Consider the following 13,337-nt stretch of genomic DNA (forward strand, 5'->3'; position numbering starts at 1 on the left):
CTAAAAAATCATCTTTAAAGAGCCTTTTTAACCTACCATTTTATATCAGTCATATGTTTTTACATTTATATGTCCACTGGTCTTTTAATAGTATTCCTCAAGATAGAACACCATTCTAGTCTGCAGGAGAGTGGTCTTTAAAGGAGAAAGAAACTCTTGTGATTTAAAAGATGTCTTTTTGTGATTTAAAAGAAACTTTTTGTGATTTAAAAGAAACTTTTTGTGATTTAAAAGAAACTTTTTGTGATTTAAAAGATGTTCTAGACGGGAGGGGGCTGGGGAGATGGGTTAGCCTGGTGATGGGTATTAAGGAGGGCACGTACTGAATGGAGCACTGGGTGTTATACGCAAACAATGAATCATGGAAGACTACATCAAAAACTAATGATGTAAGGTATGGTGATTAACATAACAATAAAAATGAAAAAAAAACTAATGATGTAATGTATGGTGATTAACATAATAAAATAAAATTAAAAAAAAAAAAAAGATGTGTTTAGTGAAATGACCTCCCAATGACTAAAATTATGACTACCAGAAGTCTGTGATTCAGAATTTAGAAAAAAAAATTTGGTTTCTTTACATTTCAGTAACAGAAAATAATTCCCAAGGTAACATAACATTTTGGCAATGATGGATCTATTGAAATTTGTACTTACAACTTTACTTTGAGCTACCTTGATCTCCACTGTGTTTTGGCAACTCTCTAATCCACTTGATTATTTATTGTCTTTCTATTTTTTCCTAGAGCTATTTTTGCCCAGTGGAGGAGCAACATCAATAAACTACAAGATTTTATTAGGTTTATCCAACAAATGCTGATCTCTCCTGTTGGGCTTAATTTGTTGGTCTGTTATCATGATTCTTTTAATACATCGTTTAGTGACCTTTCCTTCTTAATATTGTAGAGCCTGTGTAACATTAATCCTTTTGTGTACTTACATTGGAAAATGAATTACTGATGCACAATGGCCATTCATGATAATTACGGTGTTGTTGATTAATACATAAAAAGAAGACATGTAGCTAAGCAACTGAGGCAATACACTAAAAGCTACAGAATAACAAGTTTTATTCCCTTGTCTTCCATTGACTGGGAAGACCAACTTGAACAGGCAACTTAACCTCTTTCCTAATAAATACACCCGTATGATGATGTATCTATGCTATCTGTCAAGTGGGAATGATATTCTGTATTGATTCTTTTCTTGGATGATAGAATGTGTGTCTAATCAAGCTCATTTTAAAGCACTTTACAGATACAAAGGCTACAAAAATATTGAATAAGGCCACTATGTTCCCTGGAGTAAAAATGCTTCCTGAAAAATATATTTCTAATTAAAGGTTATAAGAAAAGAGAAAAATATTTGTCTTCCATTTTAACAGAGGAACCGCTCTTATGACTCTTACCTTATTTTTCCCAAAAATGAGGACTGAGAACAAAAGGAGAGCTACTAAAATAAATACATCTAAAATTAAATTAGATATCTTATTTTTATATAAATACATTAGAAGACCATTACTGAAAACTGTGCTGGCCTAAAAATGATTGAAGACACACACACACATACAGACACACACACACACCCAAGACCATTAGAATTTGCAACTCTTTCTTTAATATTCTGCTCAACTTAGGCTTCTTATGTTTGCTTCATTAAAAAATCTTCTAGGAATTTCTTTTCCCAGTCTGTTGAGATTAACAGTTATTTCACCAGAGAGCTTTTTCAGAGAGGTTTAGAAATAAATCTGAATTCCACAGCCTAACAGAAGCTGTGAACTACAACATGGAACATCTTTGACAGTCATTGGGGTATTTTCCCTTCTCATCTGTATGTTCACTGACTTGCCAACCATACCAAAGCTTCTATAATGTGTATAAGTCATATCCAAGAGGAATTACCCTTTTCTTCTGAAGCCTGGAAGCTTAGGCATGCATGGTTTTGACTTTTCAAACAATGCACTGAATATTTCATAAGTTAAGAAATTTAAGTTTTAAGGCAAGAAATTCACAGGAGGATTGGTCCTATATCACCTTTGTTTGTCTTTTGGGTAGATGTGTATGGGTCTTATTTTTATTTTATTATTTAAAATTTTCACCCTTTCCAGAATTAGTCTGTATGCATGCAATGCATAGCATGCCCTAATGAGAAAAGGCTTTGTTCAGGTGCTATTCTGTAAGGGGTGCTGCTTACCTGAGCCTCCTAGTGTTGGTAATCAGAATCCGATGAATGTGCTAGTCAGAATATACACAATTTTTCTTTTATAATACCCACAGAGGTTCCTCAACTTGGAACTTAGTCAGGATAAAATAAGAATTAGCTGAGATTAACTTAAACCAAAATATATGATTGTGGTATATATATCTATATATATTCAGGCTCTTTTAATTGAAAGCCTAATTATTTTTGCTTCTTTTTCTATGTGATACTGAAAGAAGGGAATGGGGTTATTTTCCTTCACCTCCTAGAAAGGTATGGAGATGAACTTCTCCCACTCCTACAAGAGAAGGAATAATAATTTTGCTTGCTAATACTTTGGAATCTGGATTTATGAGCCATATGAAATCTACTGAGGAAAAAGAAGATTTTTGAGGGAGGAGGAAGAGATGGAGGGAGAGAGAAGGAGGGGTATAAGGGGAAAGAATGGGAGAGAGAGAAAGAGACACAGGAAGAGAGAGAGAGAGAGTGAATGAGAGCAGCTTACTGAAGGAAACAGAAAAAGCTTTTCCTCAGACTGAAAGGAGACCAGTAGAGGTAGATGGGGTGAGAGGATATAAATTGGTCCTGAAAGTCCAAGAGGAATTGTTCAAGAAGGGAAAGGCGAGCGAGTGAAACTTGGAAAGAACACTGAAAGAGATATTACCTGAAGGTCCAGAAGCCAAATGGTAGCTCAGTCAATATGTAGCAATGGCCAGCCCTGAATAGAGCAAGATTCTCCCCTTCCTAACTCCAAAGCCTTGGCCAGTTGACTCTTCCATCTGCACCAGTAACTAATATCTCACAAATTGAACACCCAGAAAATATGGTGACTGCCTTTTCTACAAATTTTAGCAGGATGTCAGCAATATTGTCTCCTGTAGGCACCCTATTTTTAAGAAGCTAGAAGAGCAAAAATGAGCAGTAGTCCCCCACACTTCTGCCAGAGAAGGGATGGACTTGACCTGAAGAATCTTCAGACTCCATAAGGTCAGAGAGTAGTTGGTGATAACACCAACAAATAATGATTATGTTAATTGTCTCGGGGCACTGGGTGGCTCAGGTCATGATCCCAGGGTCCTGGGATCAAGCTCTGTGTCGAGCTCCCTGCTCAGCAGGGAGCCTGCTTCTCCCTCTCCCTCTGCCACTCCCCCTGCTTGTGCTCTCTCATTCTCTCTCTTTCAAATAAATAAATAAATAAATAAATAAATAAATAAATAAAATCTTAAAAAAAAATAATCTCAAAGGGTGAATACATGTATAATCATATATACAAAGACCACATCCACTATTCAGAATGGATCAAATGGTAACTTTTTAAAAAAGATTTTATTCATTTATTTGATAGAGAGATAGAGCCAGCACGAGCGGTGGGGAGGGGCAGAGGGATAGGGAGAAGCAGGGAGCCGGGAGTGGGACTTGATCCGAGGATCATGGGATCCTGATCTGAGCCAAAGACAGACGCTTAACTGACTAAGCCACCCAGGTGTCCCCAAATGATAACTTTTAATATTTTTTTTCCACTTGGGAACATAGTAATTTTTTTTTTTAAGATTTTATTTATTTACTTAGAGAGAAAGAGCACAAGGAGGGGTAGGGGGAGAGGGAGAGAATCTTAAGCAGACTCCATGCTAAGCACAGAACCCAAGGTGGAGCTGGGTCTCACTGTCCTGAGAGCATGACCTGAGCCAACGTCAAGAGTTGGATGCTTAACTGACTGAGCCACCCAGGTGTCCTGGGAACACAGTAATTTCTAAAATGGGAATTATACTTGTTCACAATGGCAAGCATAATAAGGGGAGTCCTCTCTATTATGTAAAAATAAAGACTAATGGAATTAAAAACTATCTGAATTAGAAGGGATTTTAAAATCTTCTAGGCAAAGATAAATTCCATTTTATTCCTTTTTTTTTTCCTCCAGCCATGCTTAAATCCTAATAGGAATACTGATATCACAAGTTACTAAGAAAGAAAGCTCACGGCATTTCCATTATACTTATGATAATATTTCAATCATCATCTCTATCCTGGGATATGAATTCAACAGGACTTTCCTCTGCTACATAGGAGATTTGTATCCACAAAATCTTACAATCGTCAAATCTGGGAAAAAAAAATCTGGACATATAGTCCTTTCTGTGTTCCTAATAATACTCCTTTAGGCTTCAATTTTGTTTAAAATCAGACTAAAGAGTTGCCTTTTATTCCCTACCAGGTGAAAAACACACCTAGAGAAAAAACAGCCTGCCTTAAAATCAGATGACAGCATGTTACTCAAGCAAAGAACCATGCAATTGCCTAGCAATGGTAATTATAGACTGCAATATAGAAATTAGTATTTGCTAAGCAATGGGAAATTTCATATGTTAAGCTGTCATAACAGTAGGTTTTATTATTAGAAGATGTTGTAGTTTAATGGGCAAACTTTGGACTTTGTGTTAAGAGGTCATAAATTAATTTTATAATTGGCAACCATCTTGCTTACGGACAAGGCACTTAATTACTTTGCTCCATCATCTGTTGAAATACGAACGCTCAGATTTTTAAAGGACAGTTTGAATTACATATAAAATAAATCCATTTATGTTAAGATACCATCATCTGGGTAGGATCTTCCTTTTAGGATTATTCAATCTTCCTGGACCTTTTTTTTTTTTCTTTTCCTTAAAATGGATGCAACAATAGTACTTTTACATCTATGAGCTGATATGAAGAAAAACTCACATAAGATAATGCATATAAATCATTTAACAAAGTACTTGATACCAAATAATGCTTAGTGAATATTACATCTATGATTATTACTTATTGAAAATGCCCTACAAAGGATGAAACTTTTTCTAATGCTGAGGATAACTGTCAAAATAAACCAAGAGTTCTGATGACACTTCGACTGTGAAGTAAAAAAAAAGAAAAAAAAAATTAAGCCATGAAATTATCCTTGAAATAAAAGTATAAGGATACAAATGACTTATTAGAATACATGAAGTTTATATTTACATAAGAGTCTTCTACAACTGATTTTGAACAGCATGGTTTTTCTCTAAAGTCTCATATTTTTCTCTGTGACCTCCTAAAAATCTGCCAAATAGTAGCACTAGTTTGAAATGCTATTTTGAAAACTATAAATAATGTAGGCTCCTAGAAAAAAATAAAAAGGGTGCAATTACCTGTCTATTCTGATGACGGGTACTAACTGAATACGAAGGTATCTGTACACAAAAATATTATATTTCAGTAAGAAAAACCATAGCCCTAAAACACATTTTCTAAAATACACTATAGATTCATAAAGGCAAATAGAATTTGAAAACCCACACAGCATGAGCACTTATTTAAGGTTTGAATCATTTCTGGAACATTCTTGATAGCTAGTCATTCAGTCCGTGTTTATATACCATCAGTGACTGGAAACTTACCACTTTCCAAATCATCTCATGTTGAAGTTAGGCAACAGGAGTGCCATGGGAGAAGCACAGGTTTTTGGAGTGGGACACACTGGATTTATATTCTGATTCAGCCATGCACAATGAGTATCCTTAGTAAAAAAAAAAAACAAAACAAACTGTTTCTGACTCAGCCATGCACAATGAGTATCCTTAGTAAAAAAAAAAACAACAAAAAAACCATGGTGCTCCAGTTAGAATGGCAAAAATTGACAAGGCAAGAAACAACAAATGTTGGAGAGGTTGTGGAGAAAGGGGAACCCTCTTACACTGTTGGTGGGAATGCAAGTTGGTACAGCCACTTTGGAAAACAGTGTGGAGTTCCTCAAAAAGTTAAAAATAGAGCTACCCTATGACCCAGCAATTGCACTACTGGGCATTTACCCCAGAGATACAGATGTAGTGAAAAGAAGGGCCATATGCACCCCAATGTTCATAGCAGCAATGTCCACAATAGCCAAACTGTGGAAAGAGCTGAGATGCCCTTCAAAAGATGAATGGATAAAGAAGATGTGGTCCATATATACAATGGAATATTACTCAGCCATCAGAAAGGATGAATACCCACCATTTGCATTGACATGGATGGAACTGGAGAGGATTATGCTAAGTGAAATAAGTCAAGCAAAGAAAGACAATTATCATATGGTTTCACTTATATGTGGAATATAAGGAATAGCATGGAGGACATTAGGAGAAGGAAGGGAAAAATGAAGCGGGGGGAATCAAAGAGGGAGACGAACCATGAGAGACTATGGACTATGGTAAACAAACTGAGGATTTCAGAAGGGAGGGAGGTGGGGTATGGGTTAGCCCGGTGATGGGTATTAAGGAGGGCATGTATTCCATGGAGCACTGGGTGTTATACGCAAACAATGAATCATGGAACACTACAACAAAAACTAATGGTGTACTGTATGGTGACTAATATAATAAAAACAAAACAAAACAAAAACCATGGTGCTAAGTCTTAGACTCCTCATGTGTAACATGTGAGTGATGGTCTCTACCTGTGATAGCTTTCTGAGTTAACTTGGCTAGGCCAGTTGTTTAATTAATCATGAAGCCAAGTGTTGCTGTGAAGTTGTCTGGTTAACATCTACTGTCACTTGTCTTTAAGTAGATTGCCCTCAATAATGTAGGTGGGTCTCATCAAAGCAGTTGGAAGGCCTTAAGAACAAAAACAGATTTCTTGAGGAAGAAGAAGCTTCGTGCCTCAAGATTGCACTGTCAACTCCTGCTGAGTTTCCAGCCTGCCCTACTGGTTTTGAACTGGTCTGACCTCATTATCATCTCTCTCTCTCTCTCTTGTGTTCTCTCAATAGATAGATAGATAGATAGATAGATAGATAGATAGATAGATAGACAGACAGAAGGAAAGTGCTTTAAAATTTTCTATGCAAAGATGAATTCCATCTTATTTTTTTTCCCAACAGGAATGACACAACAAGTTTCTAGGAAAGCTTACAGCCATTTCTATTGTGTTCATAACAATATTTGAATCATTACTATCATTACCATATATAGGAATATATTATATAATACATTTTCTATACTACATAAATTATAGATATATAAATTTATATAATGTATACATAGGATATATAATAATATCCTATTGGCTTTGTTTCTCTGGAGAACACTGATTGACAGACTACCTTATAGGAATACATCTTCTGAGGATAAAAAGGTACCCAATAAACCCGAGTCTTCATGGCCCCTTTCCAAACATTATCTGAAAACTGTTTTCCTGTAGCCTCTCCTATTAGTCAAAGTTCTCACAGAGTAAGTGCAGTGTATAATCCTATGCTGGATCTCGTACTGGTACTATAAATAATATGACTGGGACCATTGACCAGTTCAGTATGGGCTCTAAAGTATTACCCTTAATTAATTCCCTGTATTTATGTAAGAGAATATTCTTGTTTTTAGGAAATATGCACTCAAGTCATTAAAGGGTACAGGGCCATAACATATGCAACCTACTCTTAAATGGTTCTAGAAAAAGTTGTAGACTAGAGAAATATGAAGCAAATTTGGTAAAACGTTAACAATTGTTAATTCTGGGTAAAGAAAACAGGTGAATTCTCTGTACCATTCTTTCAACTTTTCTGTGTGTTTAAGTTATTTTTAAAATAAGAAGTTTACAAAAGAGGCAAGAGAACAAGGTAAGTAAAATGACATAAATGGGCCCAAACCAAAGCTTTGGTTTGTTTGTTTTTTTAAAGATTTTATTTATTTATTTGAGAGAGAGAGAGTGTGTGAGAGAGCACGAGGGGTCTGCAGAGGGGTGAAGGGTGGTGGAGGGGCAGAGGCAGAGGGAAAAGCAGACTCTCTGCTGAGCAGGGAGCCAGACAAGAGGCTCTATCCTGGGAGACCTGAGCCGAAGGCAGAAGCTCAACCAACCAAGCCACCCAGGCACCCCCAAAACCTTGGTCTTATTAGCATCTTCCTAGCATCTGAAAGCTTCAAGGCTTTAGCCTGTCAGACTTATTGATAATCCTGTTCCCTACAAACTGACTGAACTGAGTCACATTCAAAGTGGGAAAGGGGGTTTGGCATCTGAGATGATCAGAACCAAGCTTGAAGATGCCCAATCATTCAGTCATTCTTCCATCACTAGCTTATATTTTCATGTGTGACTGATTTAGTAGTAGCTTTAAAACTGGATGTAGTTTAATAACATTTAAACTTAGTCTATTTTTTCTTTAACATGCTCACAATTTATCTATCATTTCAAAACGCCTCCCAAGTTTGGGCTTGTTAAAACTTCTTCTTGAGTGAAAGGAGGCACCAAGATAACCCAACAGGCCCCATTTGATAAAACACCTGAGAGAACCATTGACTGTGGGGCATTGTAAGGAGGTTGTCAGCACATTACTTGAACAGTAAAATGTTTCACAGAGAATGAACTTTACTCAGAGGATTACTACAAAAAAGTTACAACTTTCGGATCAATCATCCTCCCATTTTCTCTGATGCAACTAATTATAACCCACCTAATGGAAAGAAAAGGCCATGCAGATCCTGCTGTTTTCAGAGCGAAATTGGAACCTCCCAGATTGCTCTCAAAACTCAGCTTCTTAGAAAATTTTACATTTCGTTAGATGCCCTACAATTTCAACTCCAACTAACACAGAGCTGACAGGGATTTGCCTTTTCTCTTCTCTACCTCAGAGATCTTGCTGCATGTACATCCTGTGGTTTCTTTCTTCCTTTTTCTTGGTATCTGGATGTCTGTGGCCTCTTGATGTACAGGCAATCCAACCAGAAAATCAAAACTCAATCCGGTTCAGCTCCTTACTCTCTGCCTCTTCAGAAACTACAAGGACTTAGGTAAGAATGTCCATTAGCACCTGCGAACCTCCTCCTGACTCAGTCATTCCTGTCTCTTGTGCCCTGAGTGAGCTTTGACCGTTATTCGTGCCCACCTCAAAGCAGCACACATATCATCATTCCACACCACAGGACAGCCGCGAACATCTGAAAATAATGTACTAACTGTGCCCCTCTGCACATCTATCTGGGGCAAACCTATCACCAGAGAACAGGGGAAACATTAAAGAACTGTGTTACTCATATCTTCAGAGTGCAGAGAGGAACTGAAGAATGGGTTCTTCCAGATTTCAAGATGGTGTGAAAAGTCCTATTGATGTAGGGTGGGCAAGACGTGACCTTCATAACTGTACCTTTTCTGCTACAGCAAAGTTGCAGACTGTCTCAGTTTCTATTTCAGAGTGAAATAGAACTGAATTTCTTCAGAAGTCTCTGTTCTTTTTTGTTTTTGCTGTTCTTGATGAAGCATTTAAATCCATTAGTGTACCAACTTTTTCTCCTTTCAAATCTTCTTCATGTTTCACCTAACCAATCCTACATATGGCTACCTAATTCATCTTCCCTCATTTTACTCCTTTGCTTAAAAAAATAAATAAAACTCCCAAACCTTCACGTCCAGAATGAATCTCAGACTCTCTTATCTAGGCTTTAAGGTTCTCTAGAATTTGCTATGACAACCCTTCCAATAACTTACCTCTGCCCTCTCACCTCTGCCCTCTCACATTGGCTTTCCACGACACTCTAGACAAACTACTTCATGTGTTTTCCTCTAAATACACCTTGTGCTCCTCCACCTGGGGGCCTCTGCTGGCCATCTCTAGCCGGCAGTGTCATCTTAACCCCCACCTGACAAGGCCCAGTTTCCATGTTTCCTCTTTTATGAGCCCTTCATGATTACCTCAGACATAAACTCTTCCTATTCTGTATTTCTGAAGTAGTTCCCACATGGATCCATAACCCGTCCTCCCACCGTGGACTCCAGGAGGCCCCAGTTTCCTTCCGGGGTATGGAGTCTAGCACAGTGTCCAAGAGCAGAGGCTGTAGATTCAGAGAACCACAAGTTCAACTCTTAACTCCTCTATTTCCTGGCTCAGGATCTGAGCAAGTTACTTATTAATCTTTCTGAGCCTCAGTTTTCTCATTTATAAAGTGGGGATTTAAAAAGGTACCCACTTTACAGACAAGGACTAAATGTGTTAACATTATAAAAAGCACTTAGACTAATGCCTTACAACACAGTATCTACCATGTGAGTATCCACCAATATTAGTGTTATTTGTGCACATCCCCTACACACATACAAATGCAACAGTGCTTTGCATATAGGCATTCTAAAAACATAAGTTCAACAAATATCAGACAAATCCAGGCAGCTTTTGAAGACATGCTCTTGATTTTCTATAGTAATTCCTCTTATGCACTGACAAAAACTGATTTTTAAGAAGAGGATGTCTGGTTAAACACTTCCTTGGCCAAAGATAAATAAAATTTTAAACTAAATTATAAAAAAAAAAATCTGTGAAGTTATCTGAGGCAAGGAATGGAGACTCTTTCCAGATAGATACTCAAAGTCATGCAGGAAAACTTGGTGACATATAACCCTAGAACAGAGTTTGCATGATACAGCTATGAAGATAAAATATCACCTTGCAGGTTTGCAGGTTATTACATTTTACTGAGCTGGGTGATTTCATAAGAAAGTCAATGTGCAGGAAACCAGGGGTGCTAGATTTTATTCCTGATTTACCAATGAGTCCATTTTGAATCTAAGAAGATTCTCCACGTAGCCTAAAATAAAACCGTGGTGATATTTTTTCCAAGGCATTTTTCTGATTTGTAATATAATGTATATCAAATTGACAAAAGGCTATAAAGTTAAATCACATTATTACATTTTAAATCAATTGTCTTTACCAAAAGAATTACAAGCACATCAGGTCAGGACTACATAACCACTGAACTCACAGTTTTCCACCTGTCAAGGTGAAATTACATACACTCTTTAGGCATTATACCTCAATATCTGGAAAATCATTTAGTCCTGATTACTACATTCTCTAGTTATACATCATCCACAGGGAGGGATAATTTTGAATCCATAGTTTGGTGTACAAGTCCTGAGTGATTTTCTCCACTTATCTGTCTCATCTCAGCTATTCACTTCCTCATCCACAGCGCCACGTAGTGGGCACACAGAAGTACTGGTACTTCCCAGAATGCACCCTGTTCTTCCCAGCCCCTCTAGCTCTGCACATATATCACCTCTTTTTCCCTCCTGTCATGGCTAACTTTCACACATCCTTTAAATTGCAGTCCCAATGTTACCATTTTCTCCTTTCTAGATTTTTCTGAGCAGGGTTAAACATGTCCATCTCTTGTGTTTCTGTAGTGCCATGATCACACCTCCATTTTCCTACTATTACAATTACTAGTTCATGTCTATGACTTGATTTTAACTGTGGAGCCCAGAGGACTAGGATGTGGATGAATTCATCTCTTGGTCTATTGTGTCCAGTACAAAGTAGGTCTTCAATAAATACTATTTCAGTGAGTGCATGGATGAATTTCTTTCTTTCTCAATGGAACATTAAGCTTTCTGTCCATGTTAATCTCCTCCAGATTCAATATATCTTACTTTTACATAAACCAAATCTGTTTTAATTTTCATGTAAAAGGTCATGTTTGTCACAGACATCCATTTATACCTTTCAGAAAACTTTCTTCTTTCATCCCAAAGTCTCCCCCAAATTAGTTACGGGTTTTATGGTCAAAGTGAATGCTTTCATGTTTAATACTATGATCTTGCATTTGACCGCAAAGTAAGTTTTCTGAATTTCAGAACCATCTTTTTTAATCAATAATCCCTCCCCCGTGTCCACCCGATAATCACAAAGTATTCGTATATGCACACAGTCCACTGTACTGGAGTAGTTTCTTTCCCCCATCGGTCCATTCATCAATCCATCCATCCATGCAGCTGGCAATGACTATTACGCATTTATTGTCTACCGGGCCCTGAGCTCAGGGCTCAAGATCCAAGGATTAAAAAGATTTGCCCTCACCAAGCACACAGTCCACAGAAGACAGGCAGGCCAAATAACAACCACGACAACAAAAGAGAATACAATGAGTTAAGTCCTGCTAGAGAACAGTGCAAAGGACAAAGGATGAAATGCAGGAAAGCAGGGACTCTCTCGGATAGTTTGTAAAGAAAGATTTGAAAGACTTCAAATGCCATACCTCTAAGGATCTGAAGACACCCTGGTGTCACCCAAGATCATCCTCTCCACTGACTTTTGCAAAGGAACAGGAACAACGTCCTAACCTTGACACAGCATCTCTCAGTTGTTCTCAATTATCAGCAGGAAGCACTTTATCTGAAACCCACAGAGCCCTTTCCCCAACGGCTAGCCTGTGGGGTGATGAAAACATGGGAGCCGAGCCTATCAGTGCTTCTATCAAGCTGCAGAAAAAGTTGTAGCCCATGAGTCATGGCTCTTTTCATGTGTTTCCAGATCTGTGGGAGGAGAGGCCTTTGGCTGGCAGCACTGGCAATCCAGCACCTATGATCATCACTGGGGGAAAGAAAGACGCTGGAGCCACCAGGAGAGCTTCATAATCCTCCCACCTCCCTAAAGTGTGCATATCCCCAATGCCACCACCAGACCATGCCTCAAAATAGCATGAGAGCCCAAACCCACATTTTCAAAAAAAGGGACAAATAAATTAAGCTTCTGCCACCCACCTCCCTTATGTGCAGCTAAGGAAAATCAAATGAAATAAACAAGCAAATCAGCAGCTGGTAGGTGAGCTTCAGATCACGCATATGGTTTGAAGGCTCCGCCAAAGGGTTCTTCCTGAATTGGATTTGTTCTGTTGGGAAGATAATAATTAGTAACCATACTACTAATATTAATGCCTGACATCTATTGAAAGCTTACTGTGTGCCAGACACCGTGCTCACAATTTATGTGCATATTCTATTCAATTGTTAGAAACTTCACAAGGTATGACTGTCGCCCAGACTTTACAGATGAGGACTTTAAGGCTCAGAAGGGCCTAACCCATTTGCCAAGGTTCACACGCGCAGTAGGTAGCTGAGCAGATTCTATGCCCATCAATGTCTTAAACCTGCTGCTCGTAAACAATATACTTTCCTAAAGATGAAAGAAAATATATTCAGGTAGGATCATTAAAGTATGCGCGTTCTTCCCTACCATCAGTTATTCAGCAACCTATAGATTCATGTGATGTTTTTGCAATTCAGCAACAAAGTCCTCTTGACCTAGTCATTTCCCCTTGCTCTGTATTTTTAAGAAGTTGTCAAAAATACTTAGGACTTCTGAGTTGATTAATC

At 37.9% G+C, this 13,337-nt stretch overlaps 1 protein-coding gene across 7 annotated transcripts in view; it reads right to left on the bottom strand.

The window, feature by feature from the left end:
• Window positions 1-13,337, bottom strand: part of LOC118544846 (leucine-rich repeat and immunoglobulin-like domain-containing nogo receptor-interacting protein 2) — a 1,211,198-nt gene that overhangs the window by 300,458 nt on the left and 897,403 nt on the right. Inside the window, exon 1 of one of the 7 annotated variants that reach the window (XM_078061342.1) lies at window positions 5,618-6,025. The exons of the other annotated variants lie outside the window; for them this stretch is intronic. The gene's annotated coding sequence lies outside the window, so the exon portion shown is untranslated. Of the gene's footprint in view, window positions 1-5,617; window positions 6,026-13,337 lie in introns of those variants that run through there. 7 annotated transcript variants of the gene reach the window in all.

Source organism: Halichoerus grypus, chromosome 14, assembly GCF_964656455.1.
Source record: "Halichoerus grypus chromosome 14, mHalGry1.hap1.1, whole genome shotgun sequence".
Lineage (NCBI taxonomy): Eukaryota > Metazoa > Chordata > Mammalia > Carnivora > Phocidae > Halichoerus > Halichoerus grypus.